The sequence below is a fragment of the Equus przewalskii genome, chromosome 3 (assembly GCF_037783145.1).
Source record: "Equus przewalskii isolate Varuska chromosome 3, EquPr2, whole genome shotgun sequence".
NCBI lineage: Eukaryota > Metazoa > Chordata > Mammalia > Perissodactyla > Equidae > Equus > Equus przewalskii.
In genome coordinates, this window is record NC_091833.1 from 25,825,478 (window position 1) to 25,843,431 (window position 17,954).

Sequence of the window (17,954 nt, forward strand, 5' to 3'; positions counted from 1 at the left end):
GTTAGGTCAGGGTCAATCTTCCTAAGCAAAAAGAGGAGGATTGGCAGCGAATGTTAGCTCAGGGCTAATCTTCCTCAAAAGAAAACCAGACTCCAAATATTGCTAAATAGCCCCTGGGGGTCCAACTCACCCCAGTATTTAAGAACTACCGATTTAGAGTAGTGAAAATAGAGATTTCTCAAGAGAAGGAGGTAGAAATATAGAACTAGAGGATTTAAAGGGAAAGCCGATTGTAATAAGTGGGAGGAAACAGGAGGGCAGGTATTTGTTTTTGTGGGTTTGCCTATTTCAATGTCTTAGACCAGTCTACCACAAGCCCTGCTTTTCCCAGTTGCTCCATAAATGTGAGTTGAAGAGAGCAGCCAGTGGTTTCTTTACAGTAATACGTTTTCCCCCAGATGGAAAGAGTGTCTGGGTCCTGATAATGAACCAAAACTACAGATCTTGGCTGATCACCAGAGGGCTTTTTTCTTCCTTCAGTTACCATGGTTGCCTCTGAGATTCCAGAGTTTCCCACCCAGCCCACGCCTGACCTCTCCTCTCCCCTCGATGCTCAGATGGCCCAGGGAAATCCTGGAGAAGACCTGCCAAGAGCTGTGGCCAAGGTAACAGATCAGCCTCTTTATCTGTGAGCCGGTCAACTTCCCCCAATTCTTTCCAAGAGGAAAGCTAACCAGGCGGTGGGGCTCATCTGAGCTGCCTGACAAAGGCCAATTGGTGAAGAGGCGAGAGAGAAGCAGGCCAGCCTGGCTGCTTGCTGGCCACCTTCTCCCTAACTCCCCTGTATCACCCTCCGGCCGGGCCCAAGGAGGCAGGGAAAGGGTACCAGCTTTCCTCAAAGGCCTCCTGCCTTTTCACTGCCACATAAGCCAAACCATCTCTCCTTCCTCCCCATACCCCCCTCCCCTCAACCCCTTCACACACCAAAAGTGCCTTCTGTTGTCTTCCCTCTTCCACGTTGTGGCCTTCAAAGTCACATGGGCAAAACCGAAAGGGTTTCCTTGAGTTGAACATTAATTCAAATACTCGAGGTGAGCACTTTAAACAGCCAGTACAGTGAAGTACTGTACTTAACTTCTACAATATTCTTCATCCTCCCTACTTCATCATTGACCACTTTGTTCGTAATCTGCAGCTTTTGTCCCTGTCGTTTCCTGTGTGAAAGATGTCGCCTATTCACATTTTAAAGGACCACTTGAAGACATAAAACAGATTGTAGGCTTATGTTTTTTTTTCAATCCCCAACAACACAGAACTTTGTTTCAGGTGCCCAGCAGGTGCTTGGTGAGGGCTTGGCACGAACTGATAAGTTAGTCAAAGATATCTGACAACTAACACCGAGCATTCACTCCCTCACTAGCTCAGTCTCTCATTCACTGGCTCCCTCATTTAATCGTTCTGCAGTTATTTCCAGAAGGCCTCGTGTTTGTCAGGCACTGTACCAGGTGCTAAAGCCATAATGGTGGAGGCATCGGCCCCAGACTCACGTCTCTCTTTGGAATTCCAAAATCCAGACTTTTCACTAATTCAGACTACCCCTCCAAGTCACAAAAAGAATTGGGATTCACAGTGTCTAAAAAGCCATGTAACTCAGCTCTCTGCACCTGAGATACGAAACGAAAAGGTCTACATTAAATCATACTCCCCATTCAGCCCACTCTCCTCCCTGGTCCAGGCAGAGCCTCTGTCGGTTTTTTTTTTCTTCCTTTTTTCCCTGATTTCCACTCCTATTCTCTCCCCCATAAACCTTACTAAACCTGATATGTATATGATCTTGTAAATTATGTTTTATGTATATGTATGTGCATCTGTGTTTAAGTCCCATTGAAGGTTTTGTGTTCGAAATCATATCCTGTTTCTTACCTTTCTCAGATAGAATTTTTATACAATTGGTACAGGTTGCTACATCTCGGATGTCTAGTTAGTTTAGAACGCTGCATAGTATTTGTGTTAGTTTCCTATGGCGGCTGCAACATATCGCCACAAACTTAGGGGCTTAAATGATACAAATTTATTGTCTTACAGTTCTGGTGATCAGGAGTCTCAAATGGGTCTCACCAGGCTAAAGTCAAGAAATTGGCAGAGCTGTATTCCTTTTCAGGAATGAATCTGTTCTCTAGGCTCCATGGCTCTAGGGGAGAACCTGTGTCTTTGCCTTTTCCATCTTCTAGAGGCCACTGAATTCCTTAGCTTGTGGTCATTCCTCCATCTTCAAAGCCAGCAACGGCAGGTCAAGTCTCTCTCAGAGCACATCACCCTAATAGGGATTCTTCTGTCTCTATCTTCCACATTGAAGGATCCTTGTGCCCAGCTGGATAATCCAAAATAATCTATTTTAAAATCAGCTGATTAGCAACCTTACTTCCATCTGCAACCAAATTCCCTTTTGCCACGTAAGGTCACATATTCACAGGTTCAAGAGACTAGGACACAAACTTTTTTGGGGTGTGGGGGAGCATTATCCCGCCTACCACAGCATTCCATAGTCTATGTCCACCATATTTTCATTAACCCAGGTTTCCATCTCCAAAGAAATGAAAGACACCAGTTCCTTAAAACAAACAGTGCCTCAATGTTCATCCCAGAGGATCTATGAGAGAATTTCTCTGGGATATATATACCTAGAGATGGTATGACTGAATCTGAAATAATAATTATAGTTATGATACTATACGATTTCAGAAAAAAACAATCACTTTCTGACTCTCAAGCAAGCTAGCAGTATTTCTATAGAAAATAGCTGAGGAAGAATACTACTGCTGTCCCCAGATTTCTTGTCCCTCTCTGCCTCCCAGGCACGTGGTGGGATGACCCTCTCTGATCCCTTTGAAGTTAGGCATGCCATATGACTTGCTTTGGCCAACGAAGTGTAAATGGAAGTGAGGAGGTGTCCAACAGACCAAAGTTTTAAGAGCCAGTATACAGCTTCACCTCCTGCCATGGAGACCATGGACTCCCATGTTGGTACGGAGCCTTCACCAAGCTGGGTCTCTGAGTGACTCCAACGGACAGAGACCAGCTCTCTCCCTTGCCTACCAACTGGACATGGAGTGCTAGAGAAAAAAAATCAAACTTTTATTATGTAAAACTACTGAATTGCATGGTTTTTGTGTTACACCATCATGTAGCCCATTCTGGCCAATGTGTTTTTAAAACCTGAAGTAGTCCAAATTTAAACTCTATTTAGATGTTGAAAGCACTTTCTTATCTATTATTTCCATGTTTATAGCTTCATTCCTCCTTTGTCCCTCAGGCTTGTGAGCTGCCTTTCCTCTCCCTCCCATGTAGTCAGTTAATACAGACATTGAAATCATCTCTTTACTTGATGGTCTTGCTCACTGGTTAATGACACCCAGCAGTCCCTCCAATTGACAATGTGTTCCTTGAGTGCAAGGACCATGTCTTTTCATCATGCCCAAGTACAAAAGGCAGTCAGTCTCTGGCGCACTGGTAGCGGGCAAATAATGCTGACTCAAGAGACTATCCCCTTGTCTTACATACTAACTGAGGCTCAGAGATGATAGGAGACTGGCCCAAGTGACCCAGCCAGGAGAAAGAAGCGTCAGGATGAGAAGCCAGGTCCCAGTGCAATGGAATTCCTCCTTGGCTGGCTCAGAGGGAAGCATGCCACGATACTCCCCAGGGCCTAACACCTTACCCACCCCACAGAGATACAGACACCAAAGTGTAAGTACAAGAGGGACTGCATGGATTCCTCAGGGACCACATGGCTTCCTTTCCTTGTTTTTCAAAGAATGTGGGAATGATGGGTCTGACATCTATTTCTGATGAAATTAGCATTTGGCTAATTGCTTCTCAGCATCTCTGTTACACATTTGCTAATACTTCCTCTTTGCTCAGTTGCACAGGGAGCCTCACACGCCATCTTCATCAGATGGGATATCATACACCGTGACGTAAGCCCAGTGTCTCAGGAGACATAAACAACGCAAATCAGCAAACGCTCTTGGAAGTAAATATAAACTGGAAGGGAAGGGACATACGGGGGGCACCAGGCAGAAAAGGGGGCCCATGTTTGGTTTAAAATATAAATATAGAGCTTGAATGGGGGGGAAACCAAAATGCTCCATTTCCTTTCATATTATCATAAATGTGGTTAATGATGCTCCCGAAAGTACTCAGAGGCTTGGCTGTCAGCAGATGGTGCAGCTTCCCTTATCAGTCCAACAGCAGGGCTAACATGACCCTGTAGAAATATGTTTTTCTCCACTGCATCTGTGTAAATAAACACTGGCAGTTTCTAATATGGAGCCCGTAAAGTGATCTAAGTGTTGTAAACTTAATTCACAAATGATGGCGCACCTCCAGTTGGACTTAAAACACCGATTTGCTAATTCCTCTGATTTTCCCTTTTCTTCTTGCTCTTGACCCTGACAGATTATCACCCTGAAAGTGAGCAAATAGTTCCAAGCCAGAGGGTCCCATTTGTTTCTAGGACTCAACTTCTACTTCTTTGAAAGAGAATGATGGTTGTGATCCCAAATAGCTAGAGGCGATTATTAACAGGCTATCCCCATGGGGCTCAGAACTTGGAGATCTGGAACACGGAGACTGAAGGATTTGACCCATGTGGAGCTAGCAACAGGCCTGGGGGATGCTAAATATTTGTGCATGATGTAAGAAAGCTTGAGCCTCGGCATCGATCTCTAGATGAGATGATACAGCTGAGCGGTAAAGAGCTAAGAACCTGGATCTGGGTTTGAATTCTGCTCTGTCACGTAGTAGCCCCTTGCCCTTGAGTGATTTACTCAAACTTTCAGGGTTTGTTTCACAGCTCACCTGGGAGGATAATAGTAGACTTAAATAGAGTCACTGTGAGAATTAAATGAAATAATTTATGCAAATATTTAACACAGTCCTTGTGTGAACTATTACATTAATAACAAGAATAGTAGTCATAGATATTCCATTGGGGAATGGTTACATTCTTGCTGGCAGGATACCCAGCCTGGGATAAGACTTCAAGAACTAAGAAGGTAGTCCAGGACACACAAATCTCTGGAGTCTTGGGGAGCAGGAAATCCTACAGGAGAGGAAAGGTCAGCCAGATGGACAAGAAGCACCACCTTGGGATGCGTTGGCAGTGGTGAGGCTCAGATTTTCATGCGCAATGGAGCTGGCCAAGGAGAAGGTGGTTGGGAGAAGAGGTCCCTCCATTGGAACAGGAGAGAATCAAGAAGGAGCAACTTTGCTGGAAGAGCCAGTTAGCTGCTACCACTGAGAAGGCATTAGCTCTCAAAGTAGACTCCCGAGGAGTGGTCCCAGCAGGGGCTTCTGCCAGCAGAGGGCAATGCCAATGGACAGAAAGGGAGTTACTCTCTTCAATAAAACTCTTCAATAGCTTCCCATGGCCATAAGAGAAAAATAAAACTCCTTTCCACGGGCAACAGGGCTGTGCCTTCTGAACTCTCCTGCATCAGTTCCCCCCATGCTCCCTTTAAGCATCTCCCTCCGGCCACATTGGCTTCCTTTCAGTCCATGAAACACCTCAAGCCGTTTCCAAGCTCACAGCCTTGGCAATATCAGTCTCCCTTGATACTTGCCTATCCCCTCTATATCCAGTTAACTCCCATTACTCCACACATTTCAGCTCCAGCATCACTTCTTCAGATAAGCATTTCTACTCATAACAAGCATCCCCTCTGTTATGGCCTCATCTCTCAACTGTCCTGTTCTTGTTTGGGCATTTCCATGGAAGGTCTAGGAGCTGATGGCTTTCCACCGTGAATGGTCCTCAAATGCTTCAAATCTTTGTTAATTTTCTTAACTTCCGTTAGTGCTTCCTCCTTTAAAGACTCTTCAAAGTCCAGGATTGTGCTAGACTCTTGACTGATATCTTCTTCCCAAATCAGGAAAAAACACTGTCAGAGACCCCAAGTTTACAGAACATACTTGACTGTCTAATCGTTCTATGAAGTTTACGCCTGCCTTTTCCACTACGGTAGCATGGGCTTGTAAATTAGAGGCAATCAGCATGTTTTAAGACAGCTGAGTGGAGACTTCGGCACAGCTGGTCAGGGAAAACAGGCTCAGAAACATAGCCCAGGATCCTTCAGCACACAGTGCTGCCCCAACTGTCCACACCTGGACGGGGCTGTCATCAGGCGTGGGGTTGCTACATCTTTAAGCAATTTAAGCCGAATGTAAGCCTTCAGCTGATGGAAATGCCCAAACAAGAACAGGGAGGTGTAATGACCCTCCCTGAAGCGATTATCCGGAGGTTATCAGCACCTTTGTGGGATCCTAGGATCCGTGAGTGTTTCCCATAGGGGTGACCTTGAGAATGTAGAGCTGACTGGGACATTGGAAGAACCACTTGTGCTTGGTGTGTAAAAATACCAAGGTCTGCCGCTCCTGTATGCTTTGGAATCCCAACAAGATGGGCAGCAGCTGCCCTAGGAAGTTTAACTCTGAAAATTCTTCAAAAATCATTTACAGAGGCTGGCCCTGGGGCTGAGTGGTTAAGTTCGCGCTCTGCTTTGGGGCCCAGAGTTTCACCAGTTCGGATCCTGGGCACAGACCTAGTACCGCTCATCAAGCCATGCTGAGGCAGTGTCCCACATGCCACAACTAGAAGGACTCAACTAAAATATACAACTATGTACTGGGGGGCTTTGGGGAGAAGAAAGAAAAGTAAAAGCTTTTTTAAAAAATAAAATAAAATCTTTAAAAAAAAAATCATTTACAGCCACCACTCCCCCTGCCGCCCCCCACCCCCTGTGGTGATGCCAGTGATCTTCAGAACAGCAGAGGTATGCGGTTTTCAGCATTATGATTCTGGCCTAGCTCCCCAGCCACGTGATGCCCAGCCTCAACGATGGCCAAAACGGAAAGCACCCAAAGGGATTCCTGAGACGTGGAGACCAGAAGCTTTAAATCCTAGAGGTCATCAATGACTTGGAAAGTTGACCTCCAACTACAACATCTTAAACAAAACCCTCTGGCCTACACACCAGCGCACAATGGGGTCTGGCCGTGGCTCAAGGGGAGTCAAAGATTCTCACGTGCTTCATAACTGTGAACTTTAGGGTGTTTGCCATTACTGGCTGCTCCCCAAGCACACCCTTCCTTTTGGGTGTGATGGTCCTCACACCGTGCCAGGCATGGTCTGACGGCAAATCCAGATCACCCCAGTCGTAGTCGGGCAGCTGCGGGATGTCTCCTCTCACAATCCGGACACAGCCAGGGAGGGAGAAAGTGTGCTAACCTCAGCATACTGAATAGTGCCTCTCAGGTTTTTGAATCTTTAGCAAATCGACAGCATGTCAGAAAAGAAATGGGTTTGAATTCAGTAATTTCAGGAGAGAGTTAGCGCCTCGCTAAGTGACTCCCGCTAGCAGCTAGGGTCTAGCTGTAGAATACCACAGATCACTGGCTTTCATGACGATTTGAAAGCATTGATGTAAAAATCTCAATGCCAAGAGCCTAGTAAGTACGGAGACAATACTGATCCTCAACCTGGAGCGCAGTGACGTCTTTGCACTACAGGTACACCTCTGGCTTCTGTGTACTCACAACAGCAGCCACCACGGGAGCTCCTGCGGAGGGTGGCCTTGGCTCATGGAGCCGGCTTTGGCTTTGCTCACAGGCATAGAAAGCCACAGTTTCATGGCGTTTATGCCCACCTCCTGCCCCTCCTCCTGGGGGAGGCTCTTAACGAATGACTGACAGGAGCAGTGGCAGGAAATCCCCGTCTCCCTCGCCCCAGATTCTAAGGCTCTAAGGCACAGCTTGCCTTCCGAACTTTCCCTGATAAAATCAGGCTGAAGCTCCCCTCTGTGGGACTTTGCCCGAACTTGCTATCTTCTTTAGCATCTTCCTCTGCCCTGTCCTGCTTCCCCCACCCGCTTACGCTCTCCCCTGGGAGCCTTGCCTTGTACCTGAGTCCTCATCCGGGGATCTGCTCTGAGGTCATCTCAGCTTCATCAACACTGATATTCCACTCACCCCGCGGAAGCATTTTCAGACGTGAAGGCGAGAAAGACTAGACGTATTTTGGAGATTAACCCCTGATCAGATACACGCTTTGAAAATATTTTCTCCCGTTCCATAGGTTGCCTTTCCACTCTGTTGATTGTTTCCTTGGCTGTGCAGAAGCCTTTTAGTTTGATGTAGTCCCACTTGTCTATTTTTATTTTTGTTACCTGGCCTTTTGGTGTCATATCTGTCAAATCATTGCCAAGACCAATGTCGTGAAGCTTTTCCCTTGTGTTTTCTTGTAGGAACTCTACCTATAGTCAACAATAACGTACTGGACACTTAAACTTTGTTAAGAGCATCTATCTCGTGTTGTGTTCTTACCACTATACAATTTGAAAAAAGAAAGCAAGCATAGACATATTGGCATAAGACACAATTCAAAGAATTACCACTGACATTTAAAGGCCCAAAATAGACTGTGTGGTATATTAAACACATTCAAGATCCTACCCTCAGTTGGCTTACAGTCCAATGGGGATGCTATCTATATCTATATTTATATACATCACATAATCTGTCCTTATATGTATGTATATACAGTGTAGGATATAGATAGATAAAATTAACCAGGGAGAATTAAATGCCTAAATGCTAAACTTGCAGCCAATCTATTGCAGAAGCATAAAAAGAATATCTTATGATTCCTTCTCTCAAAGGAAAGTTTGTGGGAGAACAGTGTTGCTCCCTTGGCATCACCCTGAAAGGGTCGGGGCATGGCTCAAAACATCGGAGTCTTCCATTGTAACCAACTCCTAGGGTCGTGACACCCGTGAAAATACCGAAAGGCTTTTGTGGCTATTTCTATATGGGGACCTCTTGGGAGCAACGTGTCCCCTGACTTTCCTGCAGTGACACAGAGTGAGGAGTGGGAAGACTGTGGCAACAGAGGAACGTGGGTCTAGATGCTGCCTCTACCACTTACTAGTTCTGTGGCATTGGAGTTCCCAATATTAACTGTTTGCCCAGTTTCCCTTTCTGTAAAAGGGGTCAGCCACACCTCCCCTGACAGGTGTGCAGGAGAATTATATATATAAAGTGCCTCACTCAGTGCCTGGCACATAGTAGATCTCGGTGACGTTCATTTCCTGTTTGTCCTAGACCTTCTTGTCTTTCTTTTGAGGACTCAGACCTAAGGAATATAGGACTAACTGAGTTAAGAGGCTGAGAAAGGGTCTAATTCAAGGGACTTTTAACGTCAGGTATTTGGTAAGCTCCTCGAAGGCAGCAGCTAAATCTTTTAAGTATTCAGTACAGCGCCAAGCCCGCTGGCGTTGCTCAATAAACATTTAAATAATAGTTGCTCAAGAACTGGATTTTGGTCTGTTTCCTTGGAGAGGTCGCCACCTTGTGGACAATGATCAAAACAGCACACCTCTGGAACTGGTGTGTTCCTGGGGCCATTTAAATCTGACAATTTTATCTGCTTCCATTTACAGCTCCTGGGAGCCTTCATAAGTAACAACGAGTTTCCAAAGAAGCAGCAAGGGTGCTTTAGAAGGAAAATAACAACTTCTTCACGATCTAAAAAGATCAATGCATTTTCTTGCTTCTAATCCTTTGCTTGGAGACTCCATCTTGTCCCATTTACTGGCCCTACAAATTACGGGTGAAATTCTCAAACTTCAGAGCACACTGACCATCTACAAAAGTAACCCTAAGCTAAGCCAGTGACAAGGAAAAGACAAAGGCCATACTGAGTTGCTCTCAGAGCATTAATAGTTGGCTTGGTCAGCAGGAATCCCTATAGAAATATCTGGACTCTGCTGCTTGGAAAAATGAACACCTCTGAGCATTCTGAGATCTAAGATATAAAGTCACTTTCAAGGAAACACACTTGCAACATACAGCTGATTCTCCTGACGGTGGATATATTGATAGAGCAGAAAGGAAATTCTAAATGGCGGCACACGAGGGGAATCCTAGGCTCCCGTTCAATGAATCTATGATAAAATGGAAACAGCATCCCTTTAAAAGCCGGATGACTCTGGGTACAAATCCCAACTGTGTAATCTTGGACAAAGTATTCGGCCTTTCTAAGGCTTTATTTCCTCATCTATGAAGTGAGGTGATAAACCTTCCTCCATGTAACCACCACACGGCCACTTCCGGTTCCGGTTCCCAAGTCTACCGCCGCCACGATGATATGGGATAGAGTCTTGATGTTCAAGAGTAAACCACACCATGCCTTTGTGCAAGTGTTTGGATTTCATTTGTGCTTACATGTCACGTTGCCCCGCGTTACTCAGATAATCACGCCATTTCACCAATCGGGTGTTTTCACAATGAGTCCATGGAAGTCTGGGGTCAAAGAAGCACTTATTAAATAATGCCCACAAATTTCCTGAACAGAATTTTCAAGCAAAGCCAATAATGTAAGGAAAGCGCTGCCCACTTCCATCAATTCATTTCTGTCTCTGCTTCCTGAAAGATCCCAATTAGCGATTGTGACCAGCTCCACTTGGGGAAACCTGCAAACCCTCTCAGCTAATTGGCCCAGGACAAAAAGAGGTCCTTGAGTGGAGTTCATGTGACGTGGGCTCACTTTCGCCTTCACCCTCCCTAGCAGTTATTTCCTGCTTCGAAAGGGGAGCTGGAAGGATATTTATGTGCGTGGCAAAAGCCCTCACACTGGCATTAGGTAAAAGTGAATTGGGTTTGGGGGCCAGGGGTATCAGGATGCTTATCATCATGGGACTGCACCCCATCCCCAGAACAGGACACACACCAAGATCCCTTCACTTACTGATCATTCTAAGTGTCTTTCCTTGTTTCCCGAGTTGGTGAAAGATTCCAGCAGACTCATTTCCTGCTTGCCGTGTTGGAAAGTTGGCACCGGTTTCACAGCTGAGATCCTCTTGTTGAAATCTGATTAGGTTCTTTTCTGTGTTATCCTTGAACAGAATCCTGGACATTCATACCGAATAAGGGCTGGGAGGCCAGCACAGCAGTCTCCCAGGGAAGATCGGTGGTAAAAAGTCCTCAGGGCACAGCCAAAAACCCTGCGGTGCACCTAAAACTGGCAGCTACGGGTCTGTGTGACCCTTGAACGAGTGACTTGCCTTAATAAGCCTCTGTTTCTTAATCTATAAAATGGGCATAATATTGCCCACAGCAGAATCCCCTGATGAAACGTAAAATTATTCCCTTCCTTTGGGAGTTCACAAGAATGCACGCTGAAATCGCCTATGCAAAGTGCTTCCCACGGTGCCTGGCACTCCGTGGGTGCGCCCCAAAATGGTAAATTGTCCTTATGATTATTGAGGGAGGCAAATATTGTCGAGTCTCTTTTGTGGAGGTAGCTCAGTGTAATTTTTTCAAGATCACACATCCAGAAGGGTTGTGGTTGGTTGGGGCCTGAAACTCAGCTGTAAACCCACAGCTCAGGCCCGGTCCTCTGGGCCAGGAATCTTAAATCTTTGGCGGGCATCAGAATCTCTTAGGAGAATCTCTTGTTCAAAGTGGACATTCCAGGGCCTCATCCCAGGTTCTGATCCAGTAGCTCCAGGGTGGGCCCCAGGTTCTAATGTAAGTGATCTGTGGAGAGTACCCCATAATTCTCTCAGTGTAGAACACTATTTGCGTTATTAGGTAGAATTATTATTACAAGTGGTAGTAGTATCCATATTGCTATTAATTTTTACTTTTATAATTAAGATGAAAGTTCAGCACAGCTTGTTCAGAGATTAAGAAAAAAAACAATCATGTACGTGCATATGCGCACACACACAGACACGCACACACAGCCACACACACGGAAAAAGAACATATCTGATTCTGCTCACTCCAAATGGTGACAGAGAGTAAACTTACTAAAACTCCATGGACCGAGCAAGTGTATATTTTAATAAACGTGGTGAGTTAAAACACATTTGCTGAGTCTATAATTTTGACCATAAAAATTGTTAAATCAAAGAGTCTCCGGGTTTTAGGGAGATTATTTTGATAACATGAAAGATTGGGGAAAGTGAAATTCAGTCATTCAGTCATTCAGCAAACATGTTGCTTATCTATTTTGTGTGAGGCACTGGGATAAGTGTGAGGGATTCAGAAATCAGCCCCAGAACTTGTCTATCTTGTTGGGGAAACAGACAAACAAGTAAATCAAATAATTCCAGCATATGATAAGTGCTATGAGAGAAAAAATCAGGGTGCTGTGACAGAACTGTTGGGGGTCATGCAGTGTGGGATAGAATGTTCTTTCTGAAGAATGGACATTTAAGCTGAGAACTGAAGGTAGAAAGGGCTCAGGTGCATGAAAAGGCAGAGGGAACAGTGAGTGCAAAGGCCCTGAGGCAGGAAGGAGGGATCACGGGAGAGAGGGAAGCCCTGTGAGCCAGCTGTGGAAAGCCAGGGCAGAGGGATGTGAGGCAAGGTTGGAGAGAGGGCAGGGATCACACAAGGCCCCAGGGGCCCTGGTCAGGAGTTTGAATTTTATTCCAAGTGGAGTGGTGCAACCATTGGAAGCTTGTGAATAGGAGAGAAATAAGACCAGACCTCCCTCCTAAAATAACCACTCTGGCCACTGTGTGGAGAATGGATTGCAGGGGACAGAGTAGAAGCAGGAGAGACCAGTGAAGTATCTCAGAGGAGGGAGGCTGCCATGGGGCAGTAATGCTGGGCTCAGCCCAGTCATTGCTCCTGGGCTCCTGGTCACCTTTGTGGCAATCGCCCTCATGGGGACCTGAAACAGAGCACCTGTGGCCGTGACAGACCCCGAGTCTGAAGATCTTGTTTCTCTCTGCCTTCTCCAGGCCAACTGACTGCAGGGCAGCCTCTGTCCCCTTCAGCACTTGGCTCCTATTGACCACATTTCCCTCGAGAAGGAGGAAAGAGGTCACTTCCAGCAGCCACTCCCCTCACAGGCTCCCCTGCCCCCCACGCCAGGCTTGGGACATTTGGTTAATTAGTCCAGTAGTTCTCAAGGGGGATGAGTGTACCCCCAGGGGACCTCTGGTGACGTCTGCTGACATTTTGGGTTGTGACAAGTGGGAGGTAGGTGCTACTGCCATCTACTGGGTCAGGCCAGGGATGCTGCTGAACATCCTACAATATATACAACAGTTCCCACAACAAAGAATTCTCTGGACTTAAAGGTCAACAGTGCCAAGGTTGAGAAGCCCCAGATTAGAGGCTCATCCAACTTTTATTTCTTCTCTTACAAAGTCAGCGTCTCCCAAAGTAGTTCCCCAAGAGGCACGATAAGGAAGAATTCAAACCCTTGTAAACAAGGGAGAGAAAGGAAAACGGCATGCGTTTATTGATCTCCTACTGTCTGCAGGCCGCTGCCCTTTACATGTGTTAACTCATTTCCTATGTGTTTGGGGTTTTTTATTGTTTGTTTTTTACAACAGATCTCTAGAAGATGGGTACTTTTATTACTCCCACACTACAGAAGGGGAAATAGATCCTTCTGGATAAAGAGATCTTTTATTAAAAAGTCACAGAGCTGGGATTCAAACGCAAGGCTCCCTAATGCCAAGCGGGGCGTGCTTTCCCGAATTCCATCAAACGTATCCGCTGAGCTAGGGGACACAGAGCGGTCAAGCCCACTCGTAAGAGTCTGGTGTCTCGCCTGGGAAATGTAAATAATTTAAAGCGCGGAGCAGAAGGGACCATCTGCCTGTCTGGTTTCACAGGCCACCCAGGCGGAACTCCGAACCCCCTCCCTCCACCCACACCCTGTACACACCCCACTCCCCACAACCTGTCTCCTCTCAGATTCTCGCCCTTCCAGGGTTCAGAGGTGACTTCTCAACCAGAAGTCCAGCCCTTTCATCAGGAAAACAGTGACAGGTAGAGACATCACATGGCAACCAAGTTCCTCCAGCAAAGAAACACTATTACGGGCTGAGTGAATGACAGGGAGGCAAAACTCAAGCAACGTGTGTTGACTTGACGCCTGCTGTAGGCAAGGCCCCATGCTAAGAATAGTGAGGACTGGAAGTTGAGTAAGAAACAGGATTCAGATTCCTTTTGTCAATTAGAAAACGCTTATCAAGCATCTGTTTTATGCTAAGCCGAGTGCGAGGCCTGAGACACCAGGAAAGATAAAAGAGGATCCCTGACCTCAAAGGGCCTACTGTCTAAATGTGCTACTTTATAAATGAAAGTGCTAATTAAGATGCGTGCTGAGAGCAGCATTGAGCTAGGTGGAGAATGGATAGCCCACGCCACGTCCGGCAAACGTTGGACGAATGAATGACGCTGAATGAATGCATTAGTCTAAAAAAGAAACAAGTTCCATTCAAAAGTGCAGCTCACGTGCTGGGAAAAGGAAGGTACAGAAGCAAGTCAAATATGACCTGTAGGAGAGAAATCAGGAAAAATCTAGTGACGGGCCGGCCTTTCATATTAACCAGATTCAGACGTGTGGGTATGAGAAGACGTGCATCCTGGAAGAGCAGAATTAGTCCAGGCTCTGGAAAGATGCCTTCTCCGCCTGGAAGGAGTAGTTTATCCAGAGGGCAGAGGCACCTGGGAAGACAGAAATGGGATACAGCAAGGATAGTTCAGGTACCAATCACAGGCGTGACTATCCGGAGCCCTTGTTATACTGTCCCACTAGGACTCACAAAAAACACAAGGTAGGTGCTTTTATTAAACCCATTTAACAGATGAGAAAGCTGGAACACCCACCTGCAATCCCAGCAGGTAGGCAGTGAAGCCCAGGTGGATCCCAGGCCCTTTGGCTCAGAGCAGGTGACCTGTTTGGCTCTGGCATGTCACCCGTTTTTATAAATAAAGTTTTATTGGAACACAGACATACCCATTCCCTTGCGTGTTGTCTGTGGCTGCTTCCACGCTAGACAGCAGAGTTGAGTAGTATGACAGTGACCATATAGTCTGCAAAGCCTAAAGTATTTGCTACCTGGCCCTTTATAGAAAAAGTCTGCCGGCTGCAGCTGCAGAGCTCACTCTCTCGGCTTGGGTGGCCCAGCGAGTTCTGGGCTGGCAGCACCGGAGGGAGCCCTCTGCCTGGGGGCAACTTCCCAGCCCTTGGGCACTGCCAGCCACTCCCTCCTCTGATGGGGCAGAGCTGGTGGTGAGACAGAACTCAAGGGTCTTCTCAGGACGTAGAAAGCCCTGCAAGAAAGCACATCCCTTGAGCGCTCGAATTCCTGTGGCCTCTCTACTATTTATATTGAAAACACCACAAGAACTCATTTTTCATGCTATTTCAGCTGAAAACAGCCATGGCAGGACCACAATCTGGAGATCGGGGAGGTGGGGGAGGGTGTGTTTGTGCAGGCGGGCTCAGCCTCCCGTGCCCCAGGTTGTCTGTCCCAGGTGCACTGGGCCCGGGCCAGCCTTTCTTCTGGGATAGTGGGTTTGAGGCAAAAGGGGAAGTCGAGAGGGGAAAAGGCGCCCCGCTGGAAACGTTGCCTCCTCTGATCTAGAAAAGCATGAAAACACGAGCTGGCGTTCACACATCTACCTTGTACGACAACCTAACATGGGTCATTAATTGAAATAAAATGAAACAAAATGGAAACCAGATGTTAGTACATATTCACTCCCATAAAAGCCAGAGACAAATCACCAAATGGAAATGCACCAAAACATTAGCAGTAGTTATTTGAGGAGTGTGGGGTCACCTCCTTGTCTCAATCTCAACCGCTTGTTTTTGTTTTGTTTTTCTTTCATGGCACTTAGACAAAGAGGAGAGGAAAAAAAAGACAGATAAAATTGTAGCTTAGAATTATTTTGTTTCTCCCTCTAAGAATGTAAACTCCACAAGAGACTGTTTGCTGTTCACTATCGTATCCCTGGTGCCCAGAACACAGCCTAGAATGTAGTTAGTGTTCAATTAATAGTTGTTGATTGAGGGGCCGGCCCAGTGGTGCAGTGGTTAAGTGCGCACATTCCGCTTTGGCAGCCTGGGGTTCTCCAATTCAGATCCCAGGTGCAGACATGGCACTGCTTGGCAGAGGAAGATGGGCACAATGTTGCTCAGGACCAGTCTTCCTCAGCAAAAAGAGGAGGATTGGCAGCAGATGTTAGCTCAGGGCTAATCTTCCTCAAAAGAAGAAAAAAGTTGTTGATTGAATAAATGGTTCTGTTTTATATACACCAGATGATCCACAAGGAACATACATTGCTCTTAGAACTTTTTAAAATCACATTATTTAAAAATATGTATCACTAAGTCAAAGAATGGAAACTAATGTCGTCTTTAACAAATGTTTATTGACTACCTACTATGTGTCCAGATTACCATTTCCCTTCACCCTAGGAGGTCTCGCATGGTACAAAATTCACAGCCAATATTCAATTAATGCCTCACGAATATTCCTGACCACCCAAACTGTGAAAACCACCACCCCCGCAGTTACCACCTACTTTGAGAATGATGTATAAAAACAATAGAATAACTACTCATCTTTGAGAGATTAAATGTTCCAATGAGCCCATCACCACAATCCCTGAGAGGCTGGAATGCATTTTCCTGGGAGATAATAAAATTGACTCGTAACCACAGTGCAGGAAAGAACCCAAAGTTGTTTTGAATACGTTATCATGAGCCATTACGAGGCCAGCAACTTCTGTGAACCAACAAGTCAGCATTTACGAAAGTTTCAACATAAAGCCTAGCATTCACCATGCCTCATTCCACTAGCCGCCACGGAGCCCCAAACTCTGAAGATCAAAGTCAAAGCCCAAAATAAACTCGAGAGAGTTGGAAAGGTAACTACAAACTGTCTGAGAATGACATGAGTTAATACATGCTGAGTATTAAGCACGAGGTGTTGAGACAGATATTGACTTGTTTGTTTTTCCCTTTCACAAATATAGTAATAAAACCCTTATTTTAAAGATCACTCGTTAATGTTAAGTAAGAAAAGATGCCCAGTGAATAGCCAAGATTGCAAAATAATGGCTGGCCTGACTGCGTTGCTCAAGTCTGGCTCTCCAGTAAAACGAGAGTGGAGCTTGGATGTAATAAGAAACCCGCAGCTCTGTGGGTTAACCTGCCCACTCTGAGCCCTCATTATTAAAGATGCCCGTGACAGCTGCACCATGAGCTGTATTACCTCTGCCTGCTGGTAAGTGGTTCCAACGGTGCAGGAGGAAGTGAAGGGCAGCTGGGAAAACGAAAAAGACCTTCAGAAAGTGAAACAAACATTCTTAAGAAGATAACACCCTCCACTAGCTATCTCCCAGAACCATAAAAGAGAAAGAAAAAAAAATTAGACCTGTATCACATTGCACATCGGAGCAATCCTTTCACCCCAGGAGGAAAAAAGCTAAACCAAAATGGCAGCCTAACGTAACTGATGCCTCACTCTTTAGGAAGGATGGCTGAATGATGGATTGTTAGACATTATCTATTCATCCCACAAATGACTATTAATCAGCTGCTGTGTCAGACCTAGGTGCTACAAAGAAAAAGACCAGTCTCTGCCCTTAAAAACAAGTATGATTAACTCCTTAGAAACATGTTAAAATTTGCTAATGGCCTCCTATGAACCAAGCTCTATGCTAGGTGCTTCATAAATGGCATTCATCCGTTCAATAAGTATTTACTGAGCCCCGAGCATATACAAGACACTGTTCTAGGCACTAGGGTTACATTGAACAGACAAAAATCTTGTCTTCATGCATCTCATTGCAAGTCAATATAGCACCACTCTGCAGATTATTCCACTTTTATGGAGAAGAAGAGTGAGATTAGACATAACCTACTCAAGGGCACACACCAGTGACGTGGCCAGGGCCAGGACTTGGGCCTGTCTCCCTTTCAGATCTTTCCTCCTTCCTCTACACCAGGGGTCAGTTACAAACCCAAACACGTACAAGGGCCAGCTGGCAAGGAGTGTAGTGGGCCAGGTTTATACCATAAGAGCGACTATGTTTGTTTTTGTGTTTACGTGGACAAACTTCGACTATCAAACTTTGACTATAAACTATTGAATAGTTATATTTTCCATTCCTGCCAAGATAATAATAACAAT